Below are 7,687 nucleotides of genomic sequence, written 5' to 3'. Positions count from 1 at the left end.
ATAAGCCATACAACTCCTCAAAACACTTCATAATCACTCCATCATAACACCTAAGCATTTCTCTAAGCGTGGTAATAATGAAAGTATTCGGTTTCAAGACCGTTATCCTTAATTTTTTATTTTTTTTCTTCTTTACGGACTGGCACCTCAGTGGACGTTTTTTTTCGTTTGTTTGCCCTGAGTTAGGGCCTATCTTATATATATATATATATATATATATATATATATATATATATATATATATATATATATATATATATATATATATATATATATATATATATATATATATATATATATATATATATAAAAGTGGTTATATCTAAGTTATGTTGTTAGGAAGCGGTGCTTGTTACTGTTCGCATTTAGTCAGGAGTTGGTAAATCACAATTCATAACGTGAACTGCGCGTGGCGCCCTGAGGCACCTTCACCAGGTGCGGGTGAAGCATCAGATTTTCCTGGATGGGAAGAGAGTTGTGGAACTTACGTGTCTGTGAAAAGAAAGAACCTGCATGAACCACTTACTGAGGGGGTGAAATGGATAGTGCTTGACAAAGGGTGCGCTCTAGATACTCGGAGCGTGACATTTATAAAACACAAATAGCGACACTCATAAATAAAAAAAGAAAAAAAAATGTAGTTTTATGTAAATAATTCTGCCACGTCAAAATTTAAATAGAAAATGGACCATGTAATTATCTAATACATAAGGTTTCTAGTTATGAATAACTCTTCTTGCTCTCTTCTTCCTGAACTGGCACCTTCAGTGGGCCATTTTTTTTTCTACCTATTTTTTTTTTTTTTTGTAGCCCTAAGGTCTGTTACCCCCTCACCCCCTCATCAACACAAGTCCTAAGCGTTCGCCTTACACGCTTATAAGTACACGAATAGAAATATATCAGTGCCTAATACATTTTCCATAGTAAATAATTAAGTAAGCAGCATTCCTCACCTCCTTGCGGTCGTCTGGCTTCGTGAAGGGCGAGGGCGTGAGGGAGAGGTACTGCAGGTTCTCTGGTGTGCTGGCTTCCCACGTGAAGCCCAGAGAGCTATCAGGGGTTGGGTTCCTGGTGGGAAATAACGAAAAATTTTAATTATAATGATGAGTAATAAAAGACAGTCTACTGTAATACAAAGATTTATTATTATTGCAATGATGAGTGATACAAAAATAAACTATTGCTGCAATGATGAGTAATACAAAAAGTAATTATTGGAGTGTGGTGGTGAGAAATAGCAGGATAAAGCAGATCTTTTTCTCTAACTTTTCAACACCATCAAAACATTGTAGAAATAAAGATCCCCTGCTTAATTCTGTTCTCTCACCACTGCCTACCACCACCAACTCCAACTCACTTGTCTAATCTATGCAGTAAAGAGGTAATTTTTGCAGTGATATGTAGTACACGGGCAAACTATCATTGTTGTTGGTGTCACCGTGTCACAGTGAATTGATGGAAGCATTGATAAGTCTTACCTGACATCAGCACTTCCTGAAGAGCCTCTAATGCAGCAATGGTACAATGATAAGCCTTACTTTTATCATCTTATCCTCTAAAACTATCAGTCTCCTCCACAAAAGGGTCCCGCCTTCCATCTCAGTAAAGTTAGTGCACTGATAAGCAATACTTAATCATCTTGCCCACTCCAAAGCTCTCAGAGTCCTCCATAAAGACTTCTGAAATCAGGACCTCTGCCCTCCATCTCACCCTGTGGCAGCAAAGTTGGTCCACAGAGTCGTGATGATGTCCCTGAGGGTGAGGTCGTCGGGCAGCTTTAAGTCCTTGGGGCGCTGTGGGGGTGCTGTTCGTGGCGACAAGAGAGGGCCGCCGCGGAACAAGTAGTACAGATCGTCTACGTGACTCACCCCTGTCAGAATTGACGATCAGAAACCGATTAAAAATTCCTGGAGAAAACCAGTTAAGGGAAGAAAACTGGGAGGAAGATAGAGAAGGAGATGGAGCGGAGGAATTGCTTTAGAACTGCAAACAATAGCAGTCACAGAGGAAGATTCAAGGGACAGAAACAACAGGACAAAGCTCGTACATCGCGCCAACCACTCACTCGAGGGAAACGCCGAACGGAAAAGATAAGAAAAGGAAGATGTGATTCACTCATGTCAGAACAAAACAACATAAGAAAGTAAGGGAAGCTGCAAGAAGCTGTCAGGCCTACACGTGGCACTCCCCACATGAAACATACTGCCTACCTCCTTTCATTATCCTCAGCCTCAAATTTGGCCACTCCTCTTTTAAAGCTCCGTAGTGACTCATGGCACACATCACAGTGACTCATGGCACACATCACAGTGACTCATGGCACACATCACAGTGACTCATGGCACACATCACAGTGACTCATGGCACACATCACAGTGACTCATGGCACACATCACAGTGACTCATGGCACACATCACAGTGACTCATGGCACACATCACAGTGACTCATGGCACACATCACAGTGACTCATGGCACACTTCACAGTGACTCATGGCACACATCACAGAGACTCATGGCACACTTCACAGTGACTCATGGCACACATCACAGTGACTCATGGCACACATCACAGTGACTCATGGCACACATCACAGAGACTCATGGCACACTTCACAGTGACTCATGGCACACATCACAGTGACTCATGGCACACTTCACAGTGACTCATGGCACACTTCACAGTGACTCATGGCACACTTCACAGTGACTCATGGCACACTTCACAGTGACTCATGGCACACTTCACAGTGACTCGGACACAGCTGTGTTTTAGTTTTTCAACAAGATTATATCTCATACCACAAATTATGTATAAATAAATTAAAAGGTTAAGTAATGATGAAAAGGGGTGCAGTGCTATTACTAATAAAAATGATGGCAGCGATGAGATGGTGGTGATGGCAATAATGACTGGAATTTGTCGTGATGCAGGATATTAATAGTATAGGATAAGAGTTATTGGTAGTGGTAGTGGTGATGGTAAGAAGGCTGGTGATAGTTGCTACGTATAGCGGTGGTGGCGACAGCGCTGGTGATAACATCAGGAGTGGTAGTGGCTATGCCAAGCACCTTCTGTTTTTATGAGTATTTAAGTCGAGAACCACCCTTGATGTCTATAAAATCTCTAAGTTATTCATTGCCTTGAAGTGACATAGGGGATATGATGTTACAAGCAAAATTCTTTGGGTCAGTTATCAGGATCTGTTATGTAAGAGTGGCTCCAAACAAGGGCAATAAAAGGGCAGAAAAAAAGCCCACTAAAGGTGCCAGTCCCCAGTTACTTTGCCAGTGTTCTTAAAACATCTGCCTAAACATTCGTCACTGAACTGACCGCCTCGTGTCAGTGTTGACGCCGCGGTGCCTCGGGCAGGTTGTGGGCCAGGCATTGCTTACACTTGTTGTCGCAGGAAGGGCAGATCAGTTGGCCGAAGGAGAGCTGGGCGTAGTGCTGCAGCTCGTAGCGGTAAATCTTCCCTGCGTGGTGGGCGGAGATGCGGTCATGAGGCACGGCGAAGTAGTGGTCAGTGAACATCTGTCAAAATTATATATAATAAGACTAGTAAGAATAATAACTAAGAGTTATTTTTGTTATTTTCAATAATAATAACTTATTATTATGTCTTCATTTTTTTTAAATAATATATTATTATTATTTTGATAACTAAAAGAATTAGAATGTTCACACCAACCAACTACTATACTACTACTACTACTACTACTACTACTACTACGAACATGAGATAATAAGGGAAACGGCAAGAATACATCAGGTCAACACGTGACAGTCCCTGAATGCAACATGCTTGTTCATCTCCACCTATCATCTTCATACGTGAATCTAGTTTTTAAAGCTCCCTCATAATTCATCACTAATCACTAACAATTACGGTTACAAGGCTTTTTCACAGCAGAATGATCACGGAAAAGTTCACCGTACAGAACACCAGCTGGCAGTTCTGTATGTTTAAGATGTAACATAGGCGCGAATTTAAGAATGAACAGTGAAAACACTGCCGGCATCCTCTTGTCTCAAGTGTTAAGGTGTAACATCCCCTCACGTAGAGCCGTGTCTTCTCATCCTTATGTCGTATATGTAAACAAGTAATTTTCACATTGCAAATACATCCAAAGTTTACGGAACATGTGCAGCAAAAAACAGGCTTAGGCTCCAGTGTTGGTGCTCACCCTCATGAAGTCGTCAGCGTGCGCCTCGGTGACGTGCGTGGTGCCCAAGTAGTGGAGGTACAGCTGGCGGGCTACAGCCTCCGGGTCCTCGCTCCTGCCCTCAAGCTGAAGGGACGCAGACCCGGCCATGCTAAAATTGTACTGTAGCTCCTCCAGTAACTGTTTCTTTGCCAATGCAGCTGGAAAAAAAAAAAAAAATCTTCAAAACAATAGATTTTGAAGGTAATTATTTCCTCAGACATTTTAGTTAGTGAAGCATGATTTTTAACCACGTAAGTTGGGTGATAATTACGCAAGGCGAAAAGAGCCCCGTCGTCTTTGGTAATGCCTGATATGATGTCCACCTGGGTGTTGCATCCCTCACTTATCAGCTGGGCAGGGTGACGCGGCAGGAAACGGCCGTCCACTCAGGACGTGAAGGTGAGCGGCAGCACGCCCCATCTCTGTACAAATTAAATGGCCTCAGAACTGTAATTTGAATATATCCACAATTGAATGTTCAAGTTAAATGAGCAAGTAGTCCTGACACCTGGCACAGTGAGTGCCACTCACTCTGGAGCTTTCGTAACGAGGAAAGAGAGCCTTTGCATCCAGCCCCTGCAGGCACAGAAGGAGCGTGTTGCTGCCCTGGTCTGTGGGACACCCAAGGCTGCCACCCACTTCAATTGCCTCCTTGCGAGGATTATTGTTGATAGTCAAGGACGTCAGTGCTGTTCCAGACTGCATGATAGCACGGGAGAAAAGATCTGTCAAAACAATACAACTTGTCTCATTACATACAAATATGTGAACAAATGGATATACAAGGTTGAAATTATATATATATATATATATATATATATATATATATATATATATATATATATATATATATATATATATATATATATATATATATATATATATATATATATATATATATATATATATATATATATATATATATTGTGTGTGTGTGTGTATAAACAAAGGTGATGAGAACGAATGTGAAGTCCAAAAGGAGTCCTACCTTGAACTTCCGGGACGAACATGAGGAGGTGGGCGGCGGCGCTGCCGGCACTCTCACCGAAGATGGTGACCCGCATGTTGTCTCCGCCAAAGAGGTGAATGTTGGTCTTCACCCACCGGAGCGCCAGGGTCTGGTCCTTGAGGCCCAAGTTCGCAGGCATCGCCAAGTCCTCGGTAGACAGGAAGCCTGTACAGTGAGAGAGAAGCAGTGAGAAGAGCAGTACGCAGGCCGCGCCGCGTGTGAGAGAAGTCACCAGCTCGCCACACACCACCCACCCAGGACACCCAGCCGATACTGCACCACCACCAGCACGATGTCGTGGTCCAGGAGGACGTGAGGAGGGTACTCCTGGGCACTGCCATGGGTGAACCTTCCTCCGTGAAGCCAAACCATCACCGGGAAGCTAGCGTCTCCATTAATCTGTGATAAGATTGGTACTATTACACACACACACACACACACACACACACACACACACAGAGAGAGAGAGAGAGAGAGAGAGAGAGAGAGAGAGAGAGAGAGAGAGAGAGAGAGAGAGAGAGAGAGAGATGACTAAAAGGGGATGTAAAATATTCCTTACAAAAGATTAAAGTTTTAAATTTTACATTCGTTAGAAAAGCTTAGATTAAGAGGTATAACAAGAACAATTTAAACAAAATCCTTAGTGTTAGTAATCAGGATAGGACTACAACTAATAAATAAAAAAAAAGGGAAGAAATTGGTTCTCAGATAGAGTGGTAGATGACTGGAATATATGCAGTAATCAGCCTACTAGTACCGAGTCACCTGGGTGCTTTAAAAAAGGATTAGTTAAATTTACTGATCGGGAAGGCAGGTGGACACAGGTTTTAGACAAGGACTGTCACCTAGTACGTGTAGGCCTACTTTCTTCTCCCAGCTTCCCTTATGCTCTTAGGCTAACATGTCACAGATTAAAGCAGTCTCTCCGGGGTTCTCCGCCTCACCTTGGGCACAAACACGTTGAGGTACAGACAATCCTCCTCACCCAGCACTTCCTTTATTCCGACTTTCTCTGCTGCGGAGAAATACTGGATGCACGGCTGGGCGGGAATGGAGGCTTCCCCCATGGCCCCCCAGTCTGGGAAGGGCTCGGGATCCTGGAAGAAAGGACACACTACCTTCCAGTATTTTCCCACCCTCATTTTACAGTCTCACTCTGATGAAGTCAAGTGCTTTCATTACTCCGCAAATTTTCACCGTCTGCCGGCCTACCTTGAATCGCAGCCTCCCCAGTGGTGGCCGAGCGTAGGGAATGCCGTAGAATGACGAAAAGTCTCGGCCCTTCACCGATTCCTCCACAATGCCTGAGACACGGCCATCCCTGGTATCAACGAATGGCACATCAGCAGCAGTCGCCACCACCACCACCACCACCACCACCAGCGTCGCCACCAGAGCCGCACCACGCGCCATCCCTCTCTATTCTGCTGCTGTGAGATACAAGCGAGAGGAAGAGTATAGGAACAACTAAAATCAGTATTAGTGGCTTTTTATTTTGTCTGTATATTTTCTGTTGTGATTTTTTTCAAAACAAAATGTTTCCTCACACTGGGCAGCACTGTGACGCCAAAGATGGGTGCATAAAGGAAGCAAAGCGGCAACTGAACATCATAGGAAATACACAAAGCAGTCTTTTCAACGAGTAAAATAGAAGTGAAGCCACACGATGCTACGCTAAGTTTCCCGTCCATAGGGGGATGTTCAGCTTCTTAACTCCGAGACCACAGAACACTAAGTTAGATCTTGTTAAGTCCAGCTTGATTGTCATCAACACAGGGGTTCCCCAGGAATGTCACGTGCCATGTCTTAGTCTTCATACAGATAACTGTAGGAGCTGCATTGTCTCACTAACGCGTTTTTTTGACAAAACACACATGGTAATTTCATACCAGCCACAAAAGTAAACTCATATTTGTACATCAGTCCACACACACACACACACACACACACACACACACACAGATAAGCGCGCACAAATGCTTCGTTCCTTAACAAAAGAAATATAAGATTATCTGCACTGCGTTGCAGAACTTACAATGCTCCCTCAGTGCTGAGAGTCGGGTTGTTTAGTGCGCGGGCCGGGTGACAGACTGACGCACATGCTCCGTGACGCTCCTTTTATATGAGAGCTTGATCACTCGAGTAGATTTAAAGGAACATGATGAACGAGAGTTGTCAGTTCCCACAGGGCCCGTGAAATTGTGTACTACAGTTGTGTACGAGTACTGGGAATGCGGTTATGAGCGCGACACACACACACACACACACACACACACACACACAGTCTTTTAGCCATCCTTCCGCAACCTGAGTTGAATCAAGGCTTACAAACTTAACGATTGGAGAAAGTTTGTGGATTCAGTCCTTTCGTGTCAGGTAATCACCTCAGCAAGGCGTCCTGCACAAAGAGACAGAGTGCTGACACGAAAACCGTATGAACTTCAAGGAAATATTTAATATTTAATGACGA

The 7,687-nt window shown here is 43.6% G+C and overlaps 1 pseudogene; it reads right to left on the bottom strand.

The window, feature by feature from the left end:
* Positions 1 to 298: 298 nt before the first annotated feature.
* Positions 299 to 7,130, bottom strand: LOC135100402 (juvenile hormone esterase-like; annotated as a pseudogene).
* Between the last annotated feature and the right edge of the window lie 557 nt (positions 7,131 to 7,687).

Source organism: Scylla paramamosain, chromosome 5 (genome assembly GCF_035594125.1).
Source record: "Scylla paramamosain isolate STU-SP2022 chromosome 5, ASM3559412v1, whole genome shotgun sequence".
NCBI classification, from domain to species: domain Eukaryota; kingdom Metazoa; phylum Arthropoda; class Malacostraca; order Decapoda; family Portunidae; genus Scylla; species Scylla paramamosain.
The sequence above is the reverse complement of the archived record's forward strand: the minus strand, read 5'-3'. Positions and strand labels throughout refer to the sequence as shown.